This window comes from Ambystoma mexicanum, chromosome 6q (genome assembly GCF_040938575.1).
Source record: "Ambystoma mexicanum isolate Mex_15411 chromosome 6q, UKY_AmexF1_1, whole genome shotgun sequence".
Classification (NCBI taxonomy): domain Eukaryota; kingdom Metazoa; phylum Chordata; class Amphibia; order Caudata; family Ambystomatidae; genus Ambystoma; species Ambystoma mexicanum.
In genome coordinates, this window is record NC_090937.1 from 36138321 (window position 1) to 36164981 (window position 26661).

Genomic DNA, 26661 nt, shown 5'->3' on the forward strand with positions numbered 1-26661 from the left:
ATGTAAGTAATATCTTACAGAGAACAGGTAAGCAACACAGGTAAAGGTACACTCCGAGCCCACCACCTTAGAGGTTAATCTGGGGCCCATTGGCAAGAACTCCACCTATCAGAGCTAGAAAAGGGTAATGTTAAGGGGTGCACTTTGCTTCCATGCAATCCCTTGAAGAGTGGGAGGCTCTAAACTCGAGCTTCTTACTCTGAATATTCTGTGCATACCATATTAGGTTGTACAAGTGTTTCAAACCATGCATAGGATAGATCCAATATCGTTCTCCACAGCATTAGTCATGCAACCCAATGGAATATGTTATTCCACAGATACCCACTATCATAAGCCGGTTTATTATGTTAAATAAAGCTAAGAAAAAAATGTTTTCCAATCACTAAGTCATTTCTTGGTGTGTCTTTGTTTTCAGCAGAGAGCAATGTGGACCCTTTTTTAAAAAAAAAATGTCAGACCCATATTTTTAACTAGGTTGGGTTCCAGTCTCATCCTCTTGACCTCTGAGTCTTAGACGTGACCGTGGCTCATTAAGCAGAGAAGGGATGAAATCATTTAACAAACCTCTTGCTTCACACACAACTATATCCTTCTGAGTGTGCACCTACTGGCTCTCCCTACCCCCTCTGCATCACCTATGATGTTATGTTATGTTATAAGGATTTATAAAGTGCACTACCGCCACAAGGTATATTGGAACTAGGAAACCACAATACGGTCCACCTCATTCTGCTGTTGAATATACAAGTTTTCAAGGACCATCTGAATTCCAGATGATCTGCAATCTGTTTTAATGCGGGTGGCAGGCATTTCACAATATGGCCGCTGCCACTGAGAATGCACGGCCCTCCATCTTAACATGCATATAGTCGGGGACCACCAGAAGACCAGCTGTCCGTGAGCGCATATCGCACGTCGGGCAGTAGCAAACAAGTTTATCCTACAAATAGCCAGCCCCAAGACCAGCAGGGCCCAGTGAACCAAACACAGTGATTTGAAGTCAATGCGCTTGGACACTAGAAGCCAATGTAAGCATCAAAGGGTGGGGGTGATTTGGGCTCCAAAGGGGGAGCCAGTGGTCACCCGTGCTGCCAGGTTTGTAGCCGCTGTAGACTCTAGATCATGCCCTTTTGCTGGGCTAGATGGAGCGAGTTACAATAGTCTATTTGATTAAGGACAAGGGCAGATACCACTGGTGAACAAAGATGAAGAGGAATGAAAGGGAGTAGCTTGCGCAAAATCCTAAGTTGGAAATGCCCCCAATTTACAAACTGCTGCCATTTGCTGAGTCATGGACAGGGTGGCATAAAAAGTCACCCCCAGATTTTTTATACAGAAGCTGGAGTAGGGCGGTTGCCCAGTGATGATAGCCAAAAAGCAGCCACCGAGAGTGAAAACACCACCAGTGCACGCACAAGCCAACACTTCAGTCTTGTCCCTGTTGAGCTTCAACCAGTTCTGGTTCATCCAGACCCCCACGGCTCCCAAGCACCAACACAAGCACAACAACATCTCTGCATGGTCAAGATCTAATCGGACCAGGATCTGTGTGTCGTCGGCATATGAATAGCACCTGAGGCTGTAAATGCACATGAGACCCAGAAGAGGCTGAATGTAGACATTAAAAAGTATCAGGGACAAGGCGGACCACTGCGGAACACTACAGGAGAGTGAAGAGGGGGAAGAGAGGCATGGAGGCAAAGAGATTGTTTGGCCGCTGTCAGCCAGGAAGGACTTAAACCACGCCAGGACAGTACCCTCCTGGCCAGCAGAAGATAGGTGGTACTGCGGGGTAGGATGATCGACAGTGTCAATGGTCACCAACAGATCTGATAATATCAGGGCCCCGACACCGCCTTTATCAACTAGTCTGGTAATGTCGGCCATCACTGAGACCAGGACACTCTCTGTGCCCCGGCCAGGCCAGAAACCTGACTGAAAGGTATCAAAGAATCCAAAAGACTCAAGGAAAGATGACAGAAGGGGAGACACCAGTGCTTCCAATAACCTCATGTAGAAAGGTAGGAGAGAAATAGGCCGGAAGTCAAGGGATGGCTTTGTAAGCAGTGGGATAGCCATTTTAGCTAAGCAGGAATATTGCATGTCTGACAAGAGACATGAACTGCTTTGCAGATCTAAGGTAAATGATGCCCTACCATTCCCGAAAAGTACCAGCCATACACATGCTACTTCTTGCTGCACATTTCTTTTTAAGGTCTTATGTGGTCATTTATAAACAGCCCCTCTGCTACGTGCTTCAATTGTCTCTCGTGCCCACTTTCATCACACCTCTTAGTTGTCTTACAGTAGGAATGACGTAGCTTGAAACGTGCTCCTTCCTTATGTGAGTTATCATTTTCTATGTGTTTTGGCCCGTCTGTTTATTGTTGATTTGTACCTCGACAACTGCAATTCAAAATCCCTTTGTGGCGCCCCAACGAGGCTGGGGAAGGGGAGGAAAAGACAAGACAGGGAGAGGGACAATGATCTGATCTCCCACAGTGCATACAGATCAGTCTAAAAGCCTGAGGGAAGGAGGGCAGGGGTAAGTGCACATTCAATAAAACCATGACTTGTACGGCAACATCCCATTATGAGGGAAGTGCATTAATAGGTAGCAGAGAAACGGTCGGGTAACTGAACTCTGGTGTAAGAGTTCTTCAGATGGAGAGTCACTTGGGTCGGCATGCCACCACCCCGCTCCCCAGACACATCATATTAAGCTAGTTTCTGTTTACACGTGTGTGCTCATTATCTTCGAATTTTTCTAGTGCCACTCACTGAGCAGTCAAAATATCCTGTGCACTTGCAAAGTTGGTGTACTTGGCTTTAAAAAAAGAAAATAAACAAATGAGTCACTTATCCTTTTTGCACCCAGCAGTGCTCCGGGTCGCAAGAAAATTAAGAGGTGCTGCATAATTGCATGGGGTGCCTTGGCTTGAATCCAGTGCACTGATGTCACGCATCACTGAGAACGGGCAAACGCCTTTGACCATGTTTACTAGTCTCCAACCAGTCATTAATATAAATATCATAATATCATATATATATATATATATATATATATATATATATATATATATATATATATATATATATATATATATATATATATATATATATATAAAATACATTTTACTTCATGAACCCAGGGTCACCATGTTCTTGGGCAGTGTGTACCAACGCTCATAAATAACAGGGCTGACAACCAGTGGAGAACGGTGCAGCTCCAATGGGATCTGGTAGGTAATGGCTCCAATTGATGTTTGCAGAGCGATTCTTACATGAAGGGTTTGGAGTAGAATTGAAGCACAGGAGGGGGCAATCCATGAAAGAGGAACAACAAGCAAAGGGGATAGCTTCATGGAGAAAGATAGGGCAGTATATGTGGGGTAAAAGACTTTAGGTTGACATCCACACTCCACCCCGGCACCCCTCTGCCACTTCCCTAAAGGAGCCTTGTTTCTTCCCTCTGCTTTAAAAGCATATCAGTGACTCCCTTACGCCAGAAGCAGATTGTGCATTCAGAGGCAGCATGAGAGACCCTGCTTTGTCCTGGTGGACACCCTCTTCCTGCTTTGGCAACAGACATGCGCAGTAGTTGAGTACTGATTGCACATTTTCAAGCTACGAGTGTCAAGTTTGTTTTTTTTCAAAATCACAAGACACAGAAACTCTTCTGATTACAGAGAGCTGATTTTGAAGACTTATTGTTCCAGGAAAATATTCTTGTTTCAACCACAGGTACAGACTTTCAGAATTACCAGCAAGATTTCGACCCCCCCTTTTTCTCCCTTTGTCATGCACTTGCACGTTCTTAATGTCACTGGGCCTAGTAAGATCGTATTTTTCTTCTCCCCTGTTCCCCTCCCTTTGCTTGGTCACGCTCTGAAACACTTGTGCATGAGCGCAATATAAATAAAATATCAATATCAATATAAGATAAAGGTCTCCACATGCCCAGTTCACTTTCTGAAGCTTGGTGGTTTAATGCTCCCTCCCTTTGTTGTTTTTTGTGTTTCTGCAACACACTCGATAGTGATTCCATAATTTGAATAAATGTTTCTAAAACGAGCAGGTCTACTTTGTTATAATGACTTATGTTTTCGGCAAATATCATCATGGTGGACAGATTGTCAAAACGTTCAGTAGCCCACTTGTCTGCTCTGAAGGCTCTTTTTCTGTGCTTTGAATCCTGCGAGGGTGGATCCTGCTTTTCACTCTTTTTTAGGTGGAGTATAGTTCAATTAATAGCATATTATATTTGAGCGCTTACAGGCATTTAAGTTTGGTGTGTGCAATATATAAATAGCCATTATTTGTAAAATTGCCTTATGATTAGGGTAATCAGTCTATGCAGAAGAAAGCTACTTTGAGTGTTGTAAATGATGAGCTTTGATGAGGGCTGTGCTTAACTATTGTAATTAAACCAGAAGAGTCCAGCACACATCTATTCCTCCAACCCCATTGCAAATTACTATGCAAACCATGGACATCTTTGATCCACTGATTGATATCATATTTGCAATAATCTTAGAATTGACATGCTACAATCATTTTCACATTCTCTACTCAACACAGTTTGCAATGCCCTTCCTTCCTTCAGACCAGGTATCTTCTCTGCTGTAGCTACTGCTGTACAATATTCCCAATGCCAATGAACATGAATAGCCCACAAAACACGTGGATTGTTCCGAACAAGTTCATCTGCAGGGTACGCACACCCATGCTTTACTTGCACCTCAACGACAATTGATTACTCAAGAATGACACCTTTGAGAAAGGAGGAAGGACCCCTCTGTTTACTTTTGGCTTTTTTCCATGAGTGGGTTTATTTTGATTTAGAAATAGGTCTTCTCTCCGGGTAATGCTTTTCCTCCATGTCATGTGTTTGCCTTTCTCCCATTTTCAGACAACATGGTACGAGAGAAGGCTATGCTGTGCTCCATTTGTGGACTACATAAAGAGCCTTCGTTTTAAATGTCCATCAGAGTGCATGACAAGATTTCAATTGGAGCAAACATCAGACGCATGGTTCTTGCTGAGTCTGTGTTCACATCAGCCAAGGACTCCAGTCAGGGAGCATGTCCACCCTAAGGGGGCCTGAAATCTCTTTAAAGCCTCTTCCCGGGAGTCGCAGTCGACATGCACAATAGGGGTCGCTTTTTATTAGGCGCATGGTCACACAGTCCCTCACCACCATATCGCGTGCAGATGTTAAGAAACAGATTCAAAAGTCATCTCCTTTGTATTTTTCTGATACATTTTCCCCACGGATATCCTGGAACCTAACTTGGTTTTTCCATTATCGGCAAAGGATAATTCTTGCCCTACTTTTGTATGGACAAAAAAAGCCACTGTAGAGCATCCATACAAGCTGCTACACTATGCCATCACTAAATATGCTTAAGTGAATAAAGCACCACACGATTTCACAATGCAAAGTGGCCAGATTTGAACAGCCAATCACATTTAGTGAAGTAAGTGCATTAAAACAATCATGTTTTTTAATGAACATTCTGTACAATATTCTAGTTACCGTTTTTCCCCTTTCTCTTTTACATTACAAGTCACAGCCCCCTGAGGTCACATCCAGTGCCTGGTTGTAGCTATTTAATAAATAACTGAGTAGGCTCAGTCCCAGAGAGCTCATTACCGGCTAAAACCTGAAGGCCTTTTAGCACTTCCGTTAGGTGGCAAGCATGAATCCTGCGAGATGTATCTACGTTTGTTTTGGAAACATTTGGGAGAGGCTAACCAAGAGGGATAGACGTAAACCCCTTCATGAGATACCAGCGGGAGAAAAAAGACATTGTTTTTGGAGAGAGTGTGAAGCATTTATTGGAGGGGGGGTGTTCCTTTAAAAAAGCTACACTACCTTAGGGATATGAAGGCATTTCAGAGGAGGTGGGCCTGCTTGCTTTTTGCAGTGGTGGCTGGTGTATTTTTGAACTCGAGGGGCATACATGTTTGCACTGAAAATACAGGAGTGACTGACCGAGCGCAGTGAGGGAGCCTGAACCACACATGAGTGGTTCAGTGTGCTTGTTCCCGCAAGAACATTTTTAAAATAATGAATTAAAATAGTTTTCCCCCACACTCTCTGTGAGAAATTGGGTAAAAAGCCACACAGTTTGCAATTGTATTTTTTACAGTAGCACATGAAAAAAGGCAATAGATGCAAGTCATTAGTGCAGAGTGGCATTTTCCGATATGCCCACAACATATGCCAGTACAAAAACATGTACATGCTGGCTGTGGATATACATATCCATTCAGACTACACTAATCCTTGCCAGTATTACCATATAACAATGCAAGCAGGTAAAAAATGCCATACCACGGAAAGTATATCCGGTCTGGCTACACCAACATAGGCCAGTGTAACACATAATCACAATTATACTTGCTTTTAACATTGATGCCCAATAAAAAATGCTATGTTACACTACCAATATATGGCCAAACTAAATCCCTCAATGTATGCCAGTCTTACCACATAATAACACTCATCATGTTTGCTTTGCCCATATCCTCAGTAAAAAATGTAATGCCACAGTAAGAAAGTGTATGGAGACTGGCACCACCAATGTAGACCAGCCTAGCCACACGATAACACGTATCATGTTTGCTTTATCCTTGAAACCAAGTTAGAAATGCCAAGCTACATTAAGAAAGTATATGCAGAGTGGCATTACTAATAGTATATGCAGACTGGCACTATTGGTAGTGCCAGTCGGCATATACTTCCTCAATATGGCATGGTATTTGCTACTTTGTATCAAGGGTAAAGCAAACATGATAAGTGATATCACATGGTTAGACTGACCTATACTGAACGTAGGACACTCTGGCCACATAATTACTGTGCCTCAAGGGTAAATCAAACATGATAAGTGTTGTTATGTGGCTAGACAAATCTACATTTGATATATTTAGTGTGCATCAAAAGTAAAGCAAAGGGCCCAACCCTATATTTAGTGGCCCTGCTCCCCCTTCACATGCACACACACACACATACACACACACACTCTCTCTGACATATGACTCGTCAACCTGCACATGCATACATCATTTAAAGAACTCCTTGCATGCATGCATACATAAAAACACACCAACATAGATATATACATACATGCATACATAAATTACATGAAATAACCTTACCTGCTTGCGTCATCATCATGTGTCATGCCACCATTGATGACGAGATGACTCACCCATGCCCTCCCCATAACATGAAGGCTGACCGACAGGAGCGGCGATATGCGCTCCTCTCCTGTCAGTCAGTGTGTCTATGCTTTTATCATAATAATGAGAGGTGGGGACTTCTGCCAGCCCTCAATCTCTTATTGATATGTGCTACATTTGTTGCAAAGTTCAAAGGACTCTGAATACAAACAAAACAATACGTGTCTAGCTGGGGTGGCACCCCTGCTCAGAGGCAGGCATCACAACACAAAGTCCAGATATGCAATTTACATTAAGCACACCTCTACTTTAACACAGGGTCTGAGGAATGGTGAACAGTTGGGAATTCTGTTTTTCTATGCACCCCTCCCTTTAAGGAATGTTGTGGTTGGCAATGAGAAATAGGAGTCCCGAATTGCTTTAACAGACTATATTTTTATTCACAATGGAAGCATATTGTTGATTTTGAATTTCAATATATGACCCCATCTTAATTGGCTATAGGGGAGTTATTTAAATAGTTATATAGTCAAAATACTAAGGGTTCACTTAGCCTCCCCACACAATAAATAATGGGAAGATATTAAATCAAACATATACCTACAAGTCTTAGTTGGGTTGGACAGGTTTACTTACATAAAATATATGTGGGTTTCATCTCATAGGGAAAAATCCTCATGGCTTCTGGATACTTGGGTTCAGCCAAAAATAGCCCCCAGCGTTAATCCCTTTATCTGCCTCTCCTTGTATAGATCACAGACAGGTTTTAGTCCCCTGGTCTCCCCCAATATATTTTTCAGCAGTTTCAACTCAAATGATATCAGACAGCCCTCCTCGATTCTCATTGTGTGAAACCTCATGAGATCTAAACCACACCCCAAATTATTAAAATGAGCATCTGCCAGCTTATTGGCTCTTGTCCATTTTAGTTTCTAGGCATCATCCATGTGAATGTAAGACTCCACCCATCTGGGATAGCGTATTCATAGTTTCAAATATGCAGGGAAAAAACTACATGACAACTTTCTATAATTTCTAAATAACCTAACAATACATATATTTTTTTAGTTCTTCTCATCATGCAGGACTTAATCAAATATGTCCCATGTCGGCACAAGGTTGGAGGTTCGAATGGTGGATATTTGCAAATTATTTAAAAAAATAACAGTTATCAACACTTAATTTCCTAAACAGATATCTAATTCATTAAGCTATCATCTCCCCGAATATCTGCTTCATAACATTTTTGGGGAAGCTAGAAACACATTTTAGGTTGTAACTCCTGATCCCAAGGTTGAATTGTTATGAGAGTTGAATCATTGGATGGAGCTTTCCATAAGATTTTTAAAGATATTTGAATGATTTATGTGCACCTTAGGTTCCTGAGAAAATAAGCATGACCCTGCTATGGTAAAACAGTTATATACATATGTTTCCTTCAATATCACATTACATTTCTTTTCTTTAAATTGATATGTGATCTGGCCATCTGTCTCCTTTGTTAGTTTTTGGGCTGGTGTAAATCATAAACATTCTTGCAAAGTCAATGGCTGGAACGTGGGTTTGCTTATCTTCTTATGCAAATGAAGACAACTCCACCCCTGACTCATAAAGTACTTTCTTGTGTCCTTCCAATGACATTTGCTCAGGGAGAGGGACCACAAATATGGGTTTTTAAGTATTTTAGAAAGTTCAACCTATTAAGGACTGCCTTTATTTACACAATTGCTGGCCCCAACCCACCATTAATTCCTTCCGACTATAGAGGGATTGGCTCTCGTTACAATGTTCCCGCTAAAATGCAGCACCACCACCACCCACTGCTGTAAGTGGCACAGCAGCAGCATTGCATGTAGCTGCTGACATAGATACACATGTCAGTGGCCCCACTGTCCCTCCTGTGCCCTCCACACCACCACCGCACAGCAGCCACCAGGCCATTGTGGCAGGTACAGCACAGAGGAGGAGGATGAGGACAACTCCTAACAGACGCCTTGTTGCAACCCAACAACACCACCCAGCCCCCTCCACTTCCACAGCCCAGCATCCTGTCACTTGATGCATGCCTGCATGCTATTATTATTATTATTAGTATTATTATCATTGCAGCTTTATTTCGATACATTTACTATAAAAGCCAGCATAGCATAAAAACAGGATAACATCTCAAAACAACAAACATAAAAACACAGCAAGGAGCAATACAATTAAAACCAGTCACATGGATTTACAGAAATAGGAACAACATAAAAACACCATTTCGCATTCCCCGTCACATTATTATTAAACAACAACAAACCTCAGAAAGAGCCAATGTGCTTAAGGTGCAAAATAATTAACTTAAGGAGCCGACTGCTCCCCTCCGATAGAACATTTGTACAGGCCTAATAAAACCAGAGAATCAAGGGAATTATTATCCATTCTTCTATAGGAATCCACCTATCAGTTAGTAAGGCCCATTCACAAATCAATCAAAATTCTAAGAGCCAAAAAAGTATTATTTCCTATAAGTAAGGCCAATTTAATAAAAATTCAAAATTTAGATTCTCACAGATACATGATAAAAAAGGGTGAGACATTGCTTTCATTATGCAACTAGTTCACACATGTTCGTCCTCCTTCGCCAGGCCCTAATCAAGTTCCACTCTGTGGTAAATGTGGCAAGGCGGTCCTTAGCTGCCAGGCAAAGCATTATAGCCTCTGCTGTGGTAGTGACCTGGTTCTGTATAAAAAGAGGTTTTAATGATCTTTTCCTAAAGTTCAAATTCAACTCCTCTGTCCTCTGTGATGATCCGGGTAGACCAACAGTGTGCTGTTCCAAAGGACCATATGTCGTAGGTTGATCCTGAGAATCGGGTACAGCAGTGCATGATGGTAAGGTTGGCGTCACAGGTGACCTGAACATTCAGGGAATGGAACTGCTACTGGTTCTTGTAGACGCCCTCTGAGGTTTGAGGGGCCACAAGTACAGCATGCATGCAGTCCAATGCTGCCACCAAATTGGGGATACCCACAATTGCACAAACACGGGCCTGGGTGGCGTTTAACTGTGCCTGGGTGGTCAGTAGGGTGATCCTGGTCTTAATGTCCTCTTGGATGTGGGTCAGTAGGTCAAGTATGGTCCCCTATTTAGTCAGTACAGGGTTAGTATCTGCCTGTCAGTGAGGGTCCGGGGTATAGGCCTTATGCAAGGGATCACTGCACTCTTCTGCCCCTCCATCTGCATCCCCATCATTCTCCTCTTCCTCCTCTTCCTCCTCCTCCTCTTTCTGTCCCTGGCCTCTGCTTGTCCTCCAGCCCCTGCATCTGCAGCATCTCCAGCTCTATGCTTGCGGCAATGACACGCAGCCTGGTTGTGATGGGAAGTGTTTTTGGGGTAGGTGTGGCCTTTTGTACTCTTTCTGTGTGCATGGGGTACCTGTGGCATTATTTCCTTCACCTGTGTTCATTTACGGTTGCTCTGAGGTGAGGTAATCGCTGCCTTGTTTTTGCCGGTATTAATGGCAAAAAATCTGCCGGTATTACCGGCAAATCCAATCTCGTGATAGGCCAGTGATACCAGCAGGCCAGTATTACCGGCACAGGTTTCAGGCATTGCCAGTATTTTCATTGCCGGGATAACAGGCGCCAGTAATTCTGGATGAGGTGACTGTGTTCCGGCAACTGTGTTCCGGCAAACTCATACTTGACAGGACCGCTAAAAGTGCTGATAAATGGAATTACCAGCACTTTTACCATATAACGGCAAAGATGTAATGAGGGCTATTGACTTTCAGAAAGATGGCTGCCCTGGATGAAATGTCTTACGGGCTAACCCAACGTTTCTGTACAAATATCTTTGAGGTAAGCACATCTCTTCTTAATGCAGAGAAAACTCATACTTTTAAATGTTTCCATTTCTTCAGACATGAGGTCTTTTTTTAATCTTACATAAGACCATCATTGTCCATCTTTAAATTATACTTTTGATTAAACTGGCAGAGACACTGGAGTTTCACTGGTAAACAGTTCCTTTCAATCCCTGCTGCAATTGTCTTTATTTTTCTATGCTGCTCTCTTTTTGTGAAAAGTGCATTTCATTGTTTTCATAATGTAGTGAAAGGTAGGCCTCTTATTTAGTTCTTTGTCATTCACCCACATGGCACACTTAATTTTAGTCTTCATGTTTCCGACAATACTGTTGTCACTGTTGGTATATTTAGGAGTGTTGAAATTTCCATGCTGGCCATTCAGTCTGCCAGTCAGAAAGTGTGCTTTTAACTTCCAGAACATTACTTCTACATTTTTAGGCCCCAGTCAGCCGAACACAGTTTCCTTTTTTCTTGAGGCTGCATTTAAACACCACACCACAGGATCGGCTTACTAAAGTAGATCTTCCCAGTCCTATTCTTAGAGCTGATTTGTGGCCAGAAGAGCCATTATAAAACCTCTTTGCACACAGTCTGGCATTATGATCTTTATTTGAGGCATTTAGCTAGGTGGCAAGACTTTGGAATACATTAGCCCTCCTTATGAATGTGCTGGTCTGAGAAAAATGACGGTAAAATGGCTGATAATACCGGATCCAGCATTTTTCTCAGACTGGCACACTCCGAGTGAAGGCCAGACCTGCTGGGAGTTCAGGCCCCTACCAACAAAGAAATGCACCTATCACTGGCACTGTGACTACTGGTGCCGATGAAAGGGGCAAGGTCATTCCATCGAGTCCTATCAGTCTTCATGGAATGGGAACTTACCACCGTTGCTGGCACCCGTATTAACACCGGGATATCAGGCGCCGGTAACGATAAGGTGAGTTTGCCGGTAACCTGCCAGTGTTATCGGTGGGTTTCCGTTAAACGCGTAATGAGGTCTATTGTACCCGAATCGCTGCTTCTCCGTCATAGATTCTCTCTGGGATTAAGAAGTGTGCTTCCTTACATCCGTCTGAGAAGTGTGTGTCACACAATGTTCCCACTCACAAGCATGTGGGATTTTCCAAAGTCTTAATATTTTCATGTAGCTTCATAGAAATGTATATGAGATGTGGCAGTGATATTGGAAAGGCATTGGCTTGGCTTTTCGAGCATAACGGAGTACATTGCTATAGCACACCACATTCTCTGCGAAGCTGAGCTCATATAGAATGAATTATTAAGGAGATACGGCTTAATGGAACCTGCCTGGGAAAAATTCATGGATGGAAAGTGAATGAGCTACAATGGAAAAAGAAAGCTACGTGGGTGTTGTGCTGTTGTGTAGATCACATTATTTACTGTTGCCAAGAGCCAAGTGGAAGAAGAATGCCCCCTATCATGCGCCTGCATGCTGTCATTAGACATGGTTCAAATGGCATGCATGCTTGGAATATATTTAGCAAATAGCAGAGCACTGATATATTATGCTTGCGCTCCGTTAGATTGCGTGATTCTGAGAAATGCGTCCAGGGCTGTATGTAGCAGATCATTGGTCTAAGGGACGTATTTACAGCTCCAACCACCGGGAAATATCTGCACAGCTGACCACTTAGAACATAGCTAATTCCCAGAAGCAACAGGTGGCAGCCGGGGTAATTGAACCTTGGACAACAACTCGGTTTCTGGTAATTACCCCTGATTGAGCTGGACGGGGCCACATGACTCACTGCCCATGACAGTAATGGCAGTCTTTTGACACACGCTGTGTGGTGACAGATGACGTCTAGCTCCAAGCAAACGAATTGGGACGCATGCGCATACGTGTGTTGCCTGCTACTGTAAGATTCTTTTTTGCCTATGAGATTAGCAAGGTTGCAAATAAATTCTCTGACAATTCATCGTCGTAACTAAGTGAAATGTTGTATATTTCATATCAGGCCAGTCCTGAAATTAGGCTGTTTGGTATGTACTCTCCCCATGACTCATACCCAATTTGCTTTCCTTTTCTGACTTAAGTATGCATTTCTTTTCCTTACATTTTTCTCTCGGAGAAAAGGGACAGCTTATCCTTGCCTCCTGTTTTTGACGCCTGATTTAATTTCGTTTCACATGATGGCCAAGCCCAGCAGATGCAGACGACCCAGTCCGAACGCAGCGCCATTCGCTCAGTCAATGTGCACATTGCTACTTAGCTGTGTTTCATACCTGTGTGCAGAACTGAAAGCTGCTTTCCCTGTTCGGGGTTTGCCTCCAGATAGCAGAACATCGGAAACAGGATGCTTCAAATGTAGTTTATAAACAGGGGTCTGCAAACTGTGGACACCAGATGTTTCGGACCATGACTCTCAAGCTCTCTCACCATTGACTGTACTGGCTAGGGCTGATGGGAGTTGTAGTTGAAAACATCGAGAGAGCCAAAGGGTGCAGACCCGTGAATTAAGATCTTCAATTGGAAAGGGCTCCATTGAAGACATCCCATATTGCAGATGTGCAATCCATTTTGCATTAAAATCAAGGATAATTACCAGATTCTTCATGTATGACTTATGGTGTTGTGCTGTGCTTATGAACAGTACAAGCACACTCCCATAAATCATTTGACCTTTTGACCAAACTGACCTCCATTGTTAAGGATGCGGGGTATACCCTTGCACTCCCCTTTTGACCTACTTACATGAACATGAGGAGCGGGGGACACCCCCGCAATCCCTGCACCTCATGTTCAGGTAAGTAGGTATTAACCTATTTGTCCTAAAACAAAAAGGTCAATTTGGACCGGATGCAAAGAAAGATCAATTTGAACCACTCAGAAAAGGTCAATTCGGTCAAAAGGTCAAATATTTAGGTCAAATAGGCTAATACCATATAAATAACATGAACAAAGGCTTCTGCTAATATCTTGAAGCACTCCCCATAATCTACTCAATGTCTATGATCAAAATACAATTTGTTTTCTTATACATTGTCCTATGTTTGCTGTCCTTACTAGATACACTAGAAAACTGTTACACAGGATTTGCTAGAGGAGAGGTGGATACTGGGATGCTGAAGCAAGTCGTTATTATCTCCGGAGGTCACTTCATAATACCTCATTCTCGTCATTGGGCTGTATTCTGGGTATGGTGGTCATGGTTAAACATGCAATATTTTAAATACCACTTGTTTTCAAAATATCTCCTAATTATGAGCTGGATGTGAATGAGATATGTGATGCATGGGATAGATAGGAAGTCCTGCAGGGCGTCAATGTGCATTAGTTTCCCCAAAACAGGACTTTCCTGTAAATCATCTGCAGTAAATATCGCATTTGATTCCCTGATCATAATTAGGTGGTATTGAAATTACACGTTATTACCATCCTGATAATGGGGCACGTTGTGATAAATGTGCTGCACCTGGAGTTTGATTGAGAAAAATCAGTGAGAGCTGCTATGCTCTCATGATCCCGACAAGTGCCTCCTGTGGAGGAGATCCATAGCATCAGAAAGGCGCTTCAGTAGGGCTTGCATGAAAGGGGGTAGGAAAAGTGATTACATCGGGTCTTCATTGAGCTACCCCCAATGTCATAGGATTACTACTGAAGTGGTCACTTGTGTGCAATACCAGTCATTGAAATGATTGCTATGAAATGCAGCCAAGATGTACTGTCAGAGCATCATACATGGATATGTGGAGGCAAATACATCCTTTTTCTTGACACAAAATCTGCTACTAAACAGTAATGGAAGGGTTCTATACAGCTAATGTTTTAAAGAAAAACTTGTAAGGGGACACATGCAATTGTGCTACTATTTCTCAGCACACATGCAATTGTTCTACCATTTCTCGCTAATTATATTGAAATTAAAAAAAAAACTCAAGTCACAAGATAGCACAATAAAGCATACCAATAGTAAGCATTACATAGCATGATGTGCAATGGAAACACATGACATGAAATAATGTGGTAATGCACCTCGGAAGGTTCTCTTTCAAGAATGAGGCATTTATCCAGCTCTGACTCTAAAAATTGCATCATTAATATGACTGTGTCCAAGCTTTCAAACTCTGATGTATTTTTTAATTTTATTTATCTGTGTGTTTATATTGCACCGAAAGCCCGAGGGCATCGGGGTGCATACATGAAGACGCAGAACTAACATGTAAGACAAGACATCATTTCCTTCCTAGCTTGAGGGCTCATCTCTGGGTCAGGTACTATCATCTGAAGAGATATGTTTTCAGCACTTTCCTGAACGTTTGGTAGTTCTTCTCTTGTCTAAGTTATTTAGGGAGGCTATTCCATTTCTAGGCTGCTTTCACAGGAAAATGCCGGCCCAGTCCGTTGGACCTTTTTGAGGGGGTACAGTTGATCTGACCCTAGGCCTCTGATCTTAGTGATCGCGTTGGTGCATAGAGAGTGATTTACTCTTTAAGGTAGGCGGGCGCCTGGCTGAATAGGCATCTATGAACCATAGTCATGCTCTTAAAATTAATTTGGTCCTCCACTGTCAACCAGTGGAGGGCTTTTCTGTGCTCTGTGATGTGATCTCTCCTGGCTTTCTTTCTTATTATTCTCACAGCGCTGTTTTTCAAGATATGGCACCTTGCTATACATCTCTTGCGTGCGCCAAGCAACAGTGTGTTGCCATAGCAGAGCCGTGATAAGATTGTGGCCCGTGCTATGGTTGCACTGTTATCCTCACTCAAATATGGTCTGATGGATTTAAGTAGCCGTATATAGTATTGGCAGTTTTTATTAAGGTAGGTAATCTGTGCTTCAGCACCCATTGAGGCTTCCAGAAAAATCCCCAATGTATTCACCTTCCCCACTACTGAGATGGGGGAGTCTTTGATGTTAGTTGTCTGATATTCTTGACTTAGTTTGGAGCAAGCTTGCAGGGAGCCAAAACTCATGAGCTCTTTTTTATTCCTGTTAAGGCACATCCAGTGCTTATCCATCCAGGCTTCAATGATGTTATAGAAGGATGCCACCTTGGAGCAGTCGCTAGTATAGCAGCCACTCAGTTCCACCACCAGATGGGTGTCATCTGCATAGTTTGTGAAAAAGGCTCTGATGTTATTGAGCACCATGCAGAGACACCTCAGTAAATATTGAATAGTAGTGGTGATAAACTCGCGCCTTAGGGTACGCCACACAGAAGATGGGCCTCACACTTGAGAATTTGCCCATCCAGTGAATTTTAGTTCTCCTATCTGCTAGAAATGAAGACCCTCATCTGGTTGCTTCAGATGAGCAGTTACCCACATTTTCCAGTGCCCACTGTAGCTGTGGATGATCATGGAGATCAAATGCAGCACTTAGGTCTAATAGCACCAGCAGGTTTTACCTCTATCCATAATACTCAGCATATGGGATTGTAAATCTGGCATCTCGGTCTCTGTGCTGTGGGCTGCCCTGAATCCTGGCTGTTGTCTGTGTAGGATGTCATTTGCTTCTACAAATTATTGTAGTTGGGCCGTCGCCACTGTATCCATGATTTTTAATAAGAAATTGCAATGTGTAATTGGCCGGAGGTTACCTGGATCCTTCGGATCCAATCCTGTTTTTTTTTTACCAATGGTGTGACGGTGACTATCTTGATACTCTCAGGAATCTTCCCCTTTCTAAAGGACTAATTCATCATCCTAGTGAACAAATTTCCAAATAACTTCCTGTTATCCAGTATCATTTTAGAGGGGAGTACATTCTCTGCGCATGAAGTTGGCTTCATAAACGCAAGTATCTCGTCCATATCTTCCGTTTTGATGGGCTTAAACTTAAAGCTTTCCTGGCTATTCCGTAAGATGGTTGGTCTTGTGGGGATTGTTTGGATCTGTTTTGTCACTTGAGATGTTCTAATTTCCTCCCTTTTCTTTTCGATTTTATGAAAGAAGGCCCCATGTACCTCTTCACAGTCTTCCTGTGAGGGTTGGAAGGGTGGTGTCACGGCTTTAGATTTTTCCACTGACTTTAGCATTTCAAATAGTTTGCCTGTCGAATTGGATGCTGATGCAATCTGGTCGCTGTAAACCTGTTCTTTGCTTTGATAATGCTTTCTTTATAGAGTTTCTCAATGTCTTTCCATTTATCCCGATTGCATTTTGAAGGTTTCTTTAGCCATCTACTCTCCCTTCTCCTTTTTTCTTGTTTCAGTTGTGAAAGCTCGGTATTAAACCATGGTTGGTGACTTCATTTGCCCTGACTAGCTTGTTCTTTATCGGGGCCAACTGGTCTAATAGTACCTAAACTTGTAAGTTGCACGTGCCAACTATTTTTCGTCGCCTGCGGTGTCAGTGATGATTTTATTTAGACATTGCTCTAATTGCGCTAAGATGATGTTCTTAAAATGTTTGTTCTGTGTCTTTTTGTGCTCGTTACTTCTTTTGGGCGGAGGTTCAGGTGTTAATAGTGCAAAGTTTACTTTGAAGTGGTCGGACCTGATGCATGGTTTGGTCTCTTCCATTCGGGACTCAAGATTACATGTGGCCACTCAATCTAATTGGTTACCCTTAGAAGTAGTAGGCTCTTTGTTAATCACCTTAAAGTCAAAGTTGTTCAGTGCTTTCTCTAACTTAATGGCCTCCTTATCTTTGGTGTTTCCTCTGCATCTGTTGAAATCTCCCAACAGTAGAGTGGCGGTGTTCGGACCCTTAAGGTTATTTAACTGTTGAGTGATTTCCCCGTTGTGGATGGGAACTGATAAACTACTATCACATTGATGCAGTTATTATTAGAAGGAGTGTGTTTTAAATGTAAGATTTCACAGGCCTGACATTGTATGGAGGAAGGGAACATGTGGATGTCATTCCTAACTATGACTGTGACCCCCCCAAACCATCCGTGAACCTGATCTCTGACTTTATGGAGAATTGTGTAGCCATCCGCAACAGCTTTTTCTATTGTAGGGCCACATGGGTCTTGGAGCCATGTCTCAGTGAGACATAACATGTCAATGTTGTCTTCTATGATAAGGCATGAGTACACTGAGCATGCTTGTTTAGGGATTTAGTATTTAAAAGACATATTCTTAACTGATTGTTGTTTTTCCCTCCTTTGTTGGATGCTCAGTGGATGTGTATTTTTTAATCATCTTGGGTTTCCTTTGTGCCTTACTCATAATGTTAATAATGCTAATTTGGAGCCTGTACTCCTGTGTGTGTTGGGGAGTTTTGGGCGTCCCGAATTGACAGGCTTTTTCCTTCCATGGCTTCCTGAATATATAGTTGTAATGTCACTAGCTAATGGTAGTATAAAGTGTCCATCAATGTTTTCAAAGCCGTCCTGGGACACATCCTTACCTCCTAGTGAGCAGCATCCTGCCAAGGGATGTAAGAGCACGTGGTATTGCGTCGATGACGGCGAGGACCGGTGAAGACCAGATTGGCTGCTGAAGCACTGGTGCTGAAGCGCCTGACGTTTCTATATGTGCTGAGCCGGGGAATGTGGGAAATGTAGTCCCTAAGTCTTGGTAAGTTACCAGCTCGAAATACCTAGGTTGTTATGTGGCCTGATCTATTATTCACACACTGTGCCCAAACAATGCAGATACACAAAAACAACTCGCAATGCACACAGATGATTTTTCAGTGGTAGAATGAAAGTTCAAAACTTAGAAGTTACGCGGCTGCTTTAAACAATTCACAGCCTGCGAGTGTAACGTTGTTGGCTCCTGTCAGATTACAATAGCAGATTTCAATACAAATGTTAAATGCAGCTATTCGCTCACCTCCAAACTGGTTTCATTGCTATTCTACAAATTAGAACTGTTTGCAATTAAATACAATGTTGTTCACATCAGCATTCTACCTTATAATGCCCCTATCCTAAAATGCCATCAACTTTAAATAACTGGCCTTGCAAAATGAACCTTAAATTGTATTCGCACCCACACCCAGCACACTGCTTGAGGGGTATTACTGCCTTCCTCTCCCAATAAATTCAGGTAAGAGGCAAAATAGCACTGTGCACTTTCAAAACATGTAGAGGACACTATTCATGGAATTTTTTGCACCGTTTAAAGTGACTTTGCACTGCTGAACATATTGCTTCCAATGCTCTTGTGTACCAGTAACCCCCGGGTTCGACTGCGGCTTGTCGGGAAAGTACTTCCTAGTAATTCAATGTTAAATTTAAACTAAACTAGAGAGCTCTAGTTTAGTTTAAAGTTAACATTGAATTACTTTGTTTAAAAATGGGCGCCACATTGATAAACAGTGGAGAACACGACCAATACTATTAACTCACGTGATGCGTATCGGCTCACATGATCATTCTAGGAAGTACTTTCCCCGCAAGCGCCAGTAGAACCCTGGCGTTACTGGGACACAAGAGTATCAGCAGCAATATTCATTGTTGACCTAATGATCTACAGTGAGCGGAAGAGACTATAGATATTTACGTTGAACCACCACGGTTTGGTATATATGAACATTGGTAGATGGACGACACAAGGCCAGTAAGCCTGAGTCGTAATTCTAAACAGGATTACATTTTTGTTGTTGTAGAGTTTACATCTCGGATAACTTGTCTGTCTGCTGGAATTATTGAGGACTCTGGGATAGAGCCTCTACAGCACTATACTGTCTGAGTTTACGGGAACCTCCTTGAAGGCTCAGGTGAGCTTTGACTTTATATTAAGATTGTACATTTGAATACCACCTAGGTGTTACTGCTGTGGTTGATCATTTGTTCAACTCTTTCATTTTTTGGGGGGATTTTACTTAACACCATGACCAGCTGGAAACAGTTCAATTGGCCGAGTAGGGTCTACGGTTCTGCCTCTCCTCGCACAGACTTGGGTGGTGAACACTAGAAGGTTCTATGTATACTGGTGGCACAATATAGACGACTGTTAGTTTCGTTTTTTTCACTGATGTATGGTTTTCCACATACATTTACAATCTTTGGAGGCATGCTCACAGTATACCACAGGATTTAGTCTGTAAACCGCTTGGCATGTTGACCAAGTGGATATAAGATGAAGTGTATAACTATCACCATGTTGATATGTACAAATATGTACATAAGGCACAGTCATATATAAGAGATTGGGTCAGTCTGTGTTTTTATCTGCAGTTCTCTGCTCCTGAAGAAGGGGAATACATCCCCGAAACACGCTGAGTACCACTGGCTGATATTTGAACACTAAAAAAATGATGAATAAAGAAAATTAGAAGATACAAATGGAATTCTTATAATTGGACATTGTATTGACTCTAATTTTGCGATTGAAATTATACATTTGGCTGATATAGCAGCAACCTTCACAGTGATAGGCACATCAAAGTACCTGCCACTGTAAAATATGTTTAAAAATAACTAACCATTTCTATCCTTGCTTGAAGGATAGACATGCAAGTGGCAGGGTAGTGCCTCACGCCCTGCTCTCCCATTTCAAAGAACTTGCATCAAAGGTTCAGAAATGAACCTCTCATGGATTGTGTCTTTCCATGCTACTGGTCCAGACAGATTTCTGTGCATTTCAAAAGGCATCCCATAGCAAAGCTCGAATCGGAATTGTACCGGGCACAGAAACATAATGACATGCACAGTCCTTGTATCTCTTTTCCCTTTGCTGCATCGTTTCAGGGCCTCTTCCCCCCATTTGCTGCTACCCTGAGGTACCCTCTTCCTGAGGTCCTGCCAAGCTGGGTTACTTGTCCAAATCGCAAGCAAGCCACCCTCCTTTTACCAGGGCTTTCCTGGCAGCTGTGTCCCCACATCTTGAATACCTGGCCCCTTGCACAGTTGCTCTGTGACAATATCTTGCTAGCAATTAATGTGCCCTGAACATCTTGTTCTGCACTCTACTGCTTTTATGGTGCAATGCTGGTCAACAGCGGTGGTCTGCATTCATCTTTTTATTACAGTGCTTATTTTTGCAGTGTTGACTACTGGAGGCAGACGCAGCAATATAAGACACGTGATGTGGTGCCGACTTTCACGAGTCTGCAATCATTGATGAACACGCGCTCTTCAGGCACCGTGTGTACCGTTTTTGTTTTTGTTTTCTGTGGGAAAGAACAAACAAATTGCCCGAGGGTGATATAGACCTGTGAGGTAAGCCTTTCTCTTTCATGACAATCCGCTTCCTTGTCAATATAGCACTCACATTTACATGTGCCAGGGTGAGATTGATTTGCGCGTTCTTCTCACGCATTAACTCCAGGGGGCTAATGTACCTTCTGCAGAGATCTGAATGTTACCTATAGATAAGAGCCTGACAGAGCCAGCCTTCCATCCTTTGAAGGTCCGTGGGATGAGTCCCGTTGAGTTGGGTGTTAGTGAGAGCTGATTTCCACTCAACCCGGCAAAAATATACAGTAGTATTAAGTAAATAAAACAAATATTTTCGTCAATATTATTATTATTAATATTATTATTATGTGTATCGTTATTATGTGGTGCCTTGTAGGGACTTTTCTTCTGGGAGGAGAATGTGATATGCTGATGCTTATATTATAGCCTATCGAGCAAGGCAGGGGTCAATATCGTGGGATAATGACCTGCCACAAAGTTCGTCTCAGGCCATAAATTGAGGAAGGGTGATTATCCTAAGCAATAATGAGCCCTGCCGATGGTCTATAAGGGCATTAGCACATAGTGGTAGTAGCAATGCATATTTTGGAGATTTGGTGGTGAAGTAAAACATTTTATTTTAATGCTGGGTAAAGTTGGCAACTGAGTTAGTAAATTAGGTATGGTTGTATTTTGCAATCTTGAAATAATATGGCTGTCCTCATAAATTAAGCATTTTAATTGCAAACTTGGTAGAACTGAAACAGGTATAACATGAGCATGCATTTGGGGCCCGATTCATGGAACTCTTAGCGCAGTGCAAAGTCACTTTGCACTGCCAACACACACTCTTATTCACAGAGCGGTTTATTTTTGCAGTACAAAGTGACTTTGCACTTGTGCAAAAGTGGTGCAAATTCACTTTGCACTGCAAAAATACACATTTGACCGCTCTGTGAATCAGGGTGTTTGTTGGCAGTGCAAAGTCACTTTTCCCAAGTGCAAAGTCGCTTTGTACCGCGTTAAAAGTTCTATGAATCTGGCCCATGCTGTCAAGTAAAAGTAAATGGTTTACTTTTTAAGAATGCAAAAGCATTTTTCCATGCTTTAGCTTTCTCTTGTGTGTGTTAGTTGTTGCATAGACAGGTTGCAGCAAAAATCCAGTCCTCATAGAGACGAAGTGTTTTGTTGAAAGAAATCTTGCATGGACATTGAATTGTTGTTCCCCATCTGCTTTTGAAGACAGAATGTTCTGAACGCAGTCGATACCAGCCGTTATTAACTGCACTCTAAACATTCTGATGTCTGAGAGGAGGTCAATAATGATTTCCATTTGCTAATATACATAAACAGTCTGAATGAGTCCTTGCTGAATATGAACACAACAGAACAAATGGGACGAAAAGAACCCCCTTTTTTGTTGACGGGGGCCTGACTCTAAAGGGTAAGTAAGTACCAGAACAAAAGAACCTAGAGTCAAACGGCTACCCCTCTCTTTAACGCACAGGAGGTGCAAACACAACCTACAGAGGACTAGTTATTATTGAAAACTAGCCATTTGATCAAACAAAGTGGGATTGATACTGATAAAACAACATTTATTCATCTTAAAGATGCATATTAAAAACAAAGACCAAATGATTTGGTCTTTGCTCATGTTGTGATAACTCACTGGACACGCTGCTGCACCGGTTTGAGAACATTATTGGGCCCTCGAATTAAAAAGGGGCATTTTTGTCCAGTTCAGAGTTGGGCAGTTCTGCTCTGGTTAAGACTTTGATAGTGGCACTGGGTGTTTTTAAAATGCATATTAAAAACAAAGACCAAATGATTTTGAGCACACGTCTAACATTGATGTACGCAGGGGACTGGTCAGAGAATAACTTTCTGTATTACAAATTAGTACCCGGCACACCATTTTCTACTTACCACTAATGTCCAAGGTGGATTTGCGAGCCTTACCTGACCAGTAATCCCTCTTCTGATGTTCTGTCTCGGGCCCGACTTCGCACAACGTTCTTTCCTTGTCCCACATGCCACCACTCACCACTGCAACCCTCGAGTTCCTTCCCCGACTGGTTGCCATGGAAAGTGAGAAGGCACTACGTGTAGTCCCTTCTCTGCTTTCCATGGTGGCCATTTTTTTGTTTACTCTTTTTTCAATGGCCACCATGAAAAGGGAGAGAAAGGGAGGGAAAGTGAGAAGGGACGTCATATAGTCCCTTCGCTGCATTACGTAGCAGCCATTTATTCTTCTTATTTTTTCTTTTTTTTCAGTTGTGAAACACTGATCGTGTCTCGCAACTGAAGAAAAAAAAAACCATTAATACCCCAGTCTTACAGGCCGGACTAGTAATAGCAGTAAGCAGGGTCAGACTGAGACAAGAAATAGGCCCAACGAAAGTGACCCGCAACCGTCAATCGCTCCAATTCAAGACTTTACAGAAAATGCTGCTTGTGGAGTTTATGGAGGGTTAATGGTTTTGTTGCATGTATATATAGCTCTTTTGTCAAAGAACTTTACATAGAACATATTTACATACAATTATTCCCAACCAAAGTTGGTACTCCTTTATCGACCTCCGATTAATGAAAGGCTGAGTTGGCCTTGCTAGGATTTGAACCTGCGGCCAGAAGATCAAACAAAGATCGCAGCAGCACCACTGAGGGCTAGACCTGTTGGTCTATTTTAACGGCGTATAATAGGAGCAGGCAATTCATTCATTATTTATTTCTTTGCTTCTTTTCTTCGTCAATGTTCTTCTTTCTTCTCTTTTGTTCCTTCCTTACTTTTTCTTTTTTCCATCCTCTCCCTCTATTTCCTGAGCATCGTTCCTCTCCCCCTTTCCTTCCTCTTTCACATTGTTGCCTTCGTGTCTCTCTACCATCTTTCCTCTCAACCTTTTCCCCACCTGTCTACCCTCACTCTTTTTTCATCTCTCTTACCATTTCTACCTATTCCTTTCCTTCCTCGCGCTCTGTAAACTCTACCAAAAGACACTTTGGGCACGAGGAGAAATTCAAGGACTTGCCCCCGCAAAGCACAGAAGAGATCACCAGAGAAAGAGGGGTAAATGCACAGGTTTTGCTCCAGTCAAAGTGTATCAAGGCCAGCGCCGCAGGACACTACTCATCATTGGGGATACTTTTCCAAGGCCAAATAAAGAATTTTGCTGGGGCATCTAAAATGTTCCCCCTGAACATAATGGATGAGCACTGGCAGTGGACTCCAGACTCAGGCAGGACTAAGGTCCTCTTAGCCAAGGCATTTTACTTGATTAAACTGAACCCTCAATCCTGATAATTTAACTTTCAAAAGCGAGAAAGAGAGATAGATAAAGAGAGAGAAAAGGAGAAAGAAAGAGAGAGAGGGAGCTGGGGGTGGAGATGGGAAGAGAGATGAGGAGAGAGAGAGAGAGAGAGAGAGAGAGTGATGGGGAAGAGAGAGAAAGAGAGAGAGAGAGAGGGGGGCTAAAGCTAGAGACAGATCGAGATAGAGAAAGATAGCTAGAGAGCGAGAGTGTGTGTGATTGATTTCACGGGGGACCTTTAAGCAACTAGCATGCCGAAAGTATATTCTTCCCTGGGGTAACGTGGTGGCTTGCATTAAGGAACTGTGTGCTTTGGGGTGCAAATGTGGAACCTAAAACTAAGGCAATTGTTGTAACGTTATGGATAGCACTGCTGGGACAAGTGTGACCCTGTAAGATCTGTAGTCACAAGTACTCATTAACCTACACCAGCTTTGTAAAAGAAGTGCACTACTGGCATATCTGAGCAATAAGGCTAGCATCTGAGTTTCTGGGCCTGGCGTATAGGAGTGCCAACCCTAACAAGTGGGCATATTTGAGAAACTCCATGGCATATGTGCAGCAATCTGTTGTACTTAAACAACAACCCAATAGGTGTCATTTGTACACTGTTGGGGACCTTTCTATGATGTTGGGGTACAATGTATACTGCCTGATGGGGCTAATACCTATACTACATAGCAGGAAGTCAGACAGTCCTGTACAGTCTGACGGGTGTCCTTATACTGTCTATTACATTGATTCTGATATTTCCGGCTCGGAAATTATCATTGTGGTACGGCCTCCTGTTTCCTTCGACAAACCTGAGTTCCCCTTTGCCCATGAAGGTCAGAGAGGACGCTATGCACAGATCGGCATTCATGCTGCTGAGTTACGCTGGCAGCAGGTTAGCAGTGTGCACTGTACACTGCCAGGCACTGGGAAGCTTAGGTAAAATACTGTTTGCTCGTGCACATGTCACCTTCACCCAACCCTGATGCAGCCCCTGGTGCCTCTGGGCTAGGATGCTGTGCTTTGCCCTAACCACCCAGGAACCATCCCACCCCACCTAGCCACTAGACACACACACTCTCTCTGCTCCCCCTCCCACATTCCTCCAGTCTCAGATCCACAGCATGGCCCGCAAGGTGCTCCGATCGCGGCTCCTGGCAGAGCACAGGGCTGCCATTTGCCTGGTAAATTATGTGTGCATCTGTCCGGAAATCCAAGTGCTAGACTGCCTGCCCCCATACCAATGAAAAGGAAGGGACATATTAACATAGCCAGAAGGCTGGTGAGGATGGGGGTACCTTCCCTCCTCTCCCCTTCTTTTAGAAACTCAGTGGATTTGGTGAATGAGAGGGCAACTTGGTGGCTGGATGTATGGCACAAACACACACACACACACACACACACACACACACACACCTCTCTCGCTTTCTTTCTCTTTCTCACTGTAGGAGTAACCCTTTTAATATGCATATGTAAAATGGCATAGTTCACGATTATCATTGTTACTTGCATATGAAATAGCAGGGCACATGTTTAAGTTGCTGTGTTTGTAATGTTTGAATATGTGTTATTGGACTTTTTAAACCAGTTTGTAAGCACATGAAGTTCCCATCATATGATGATTAACCTTTAGTGTCTTGGGGCGGCTTCACTCGGGGTCTCACGTTCGATGAATGATCATTTATTAAAGGCCCCTCAGGGCTCATCGGAGCGTGAATATCTTACTCACAACCCAGAGAATGGGGAAAGCAATGGCTGCTTTTGAAGGTGTCTTTTGCTTTCATTTGATGTTTCTATGGAGAGGGGAACTGATGGCTATTTCAGCACCACAGACTCTGCCAATCCACTTCACAACTCCCAAACCTCCAGTGCAGAGTGGCATTTATTTCACATCATTGCAATTTCATGAAGGCATGAGAGAGGTTTCTCCTATAGCTTCAACTGGCAACCTAGCACATCTTCTAGGCGCTAGGGAGAATGTAGTGTGAAGATTCGGTGCTCCAGAGTCCAGGAGCCTCCAGTCACCAGAGCAACAGAAGCTTTTCAAACTGTTTGCGATTGCACGTGACTGAATGCAGTGCGGTGCCTAACACTTCTCGACTAACAGTCATAGGCCCTCATTACGACCCTGGCGGAAAGTGACTGACCTGACCGCCATAGCGTAAATAGTGTTTCCGCCATTGCACGACGGAGCAAAGTGCGGCTAATTCCGACCCATCGGGCACGAGCACTACGCCATGGCGGAAGTGCAAAGTCCGCGATGGCGGAA

General features: G+C 42.9%; 1 protein-coding gene across 6 annotated transcripts in view; it reads left to right on the top strand.

Moving 5' to 3' along the window:
- Positions 1-26661, top strand: part of ARHGAP24 (Rho GTPase activating protein 24) — a 1622143-nt gene that overhangs the window by 1162155 nt on the left and 433327 nt on the right. The window contains exon 1 of one of the 6 annotated variants that reach the window (XM_069630415.1): positions 21110-21132. The exons of the other annotated variants lie outside the window; for them this stretch is intronic. The gene's annotated coding sequence lies outside the window, so the exon portion shown is untranslated. Of the gene's footprint in view, positions 1-21109; positions 21133-26661 lie in introns of those variants that run through there. 6 annotated transcript variants of the gene reach the window in all.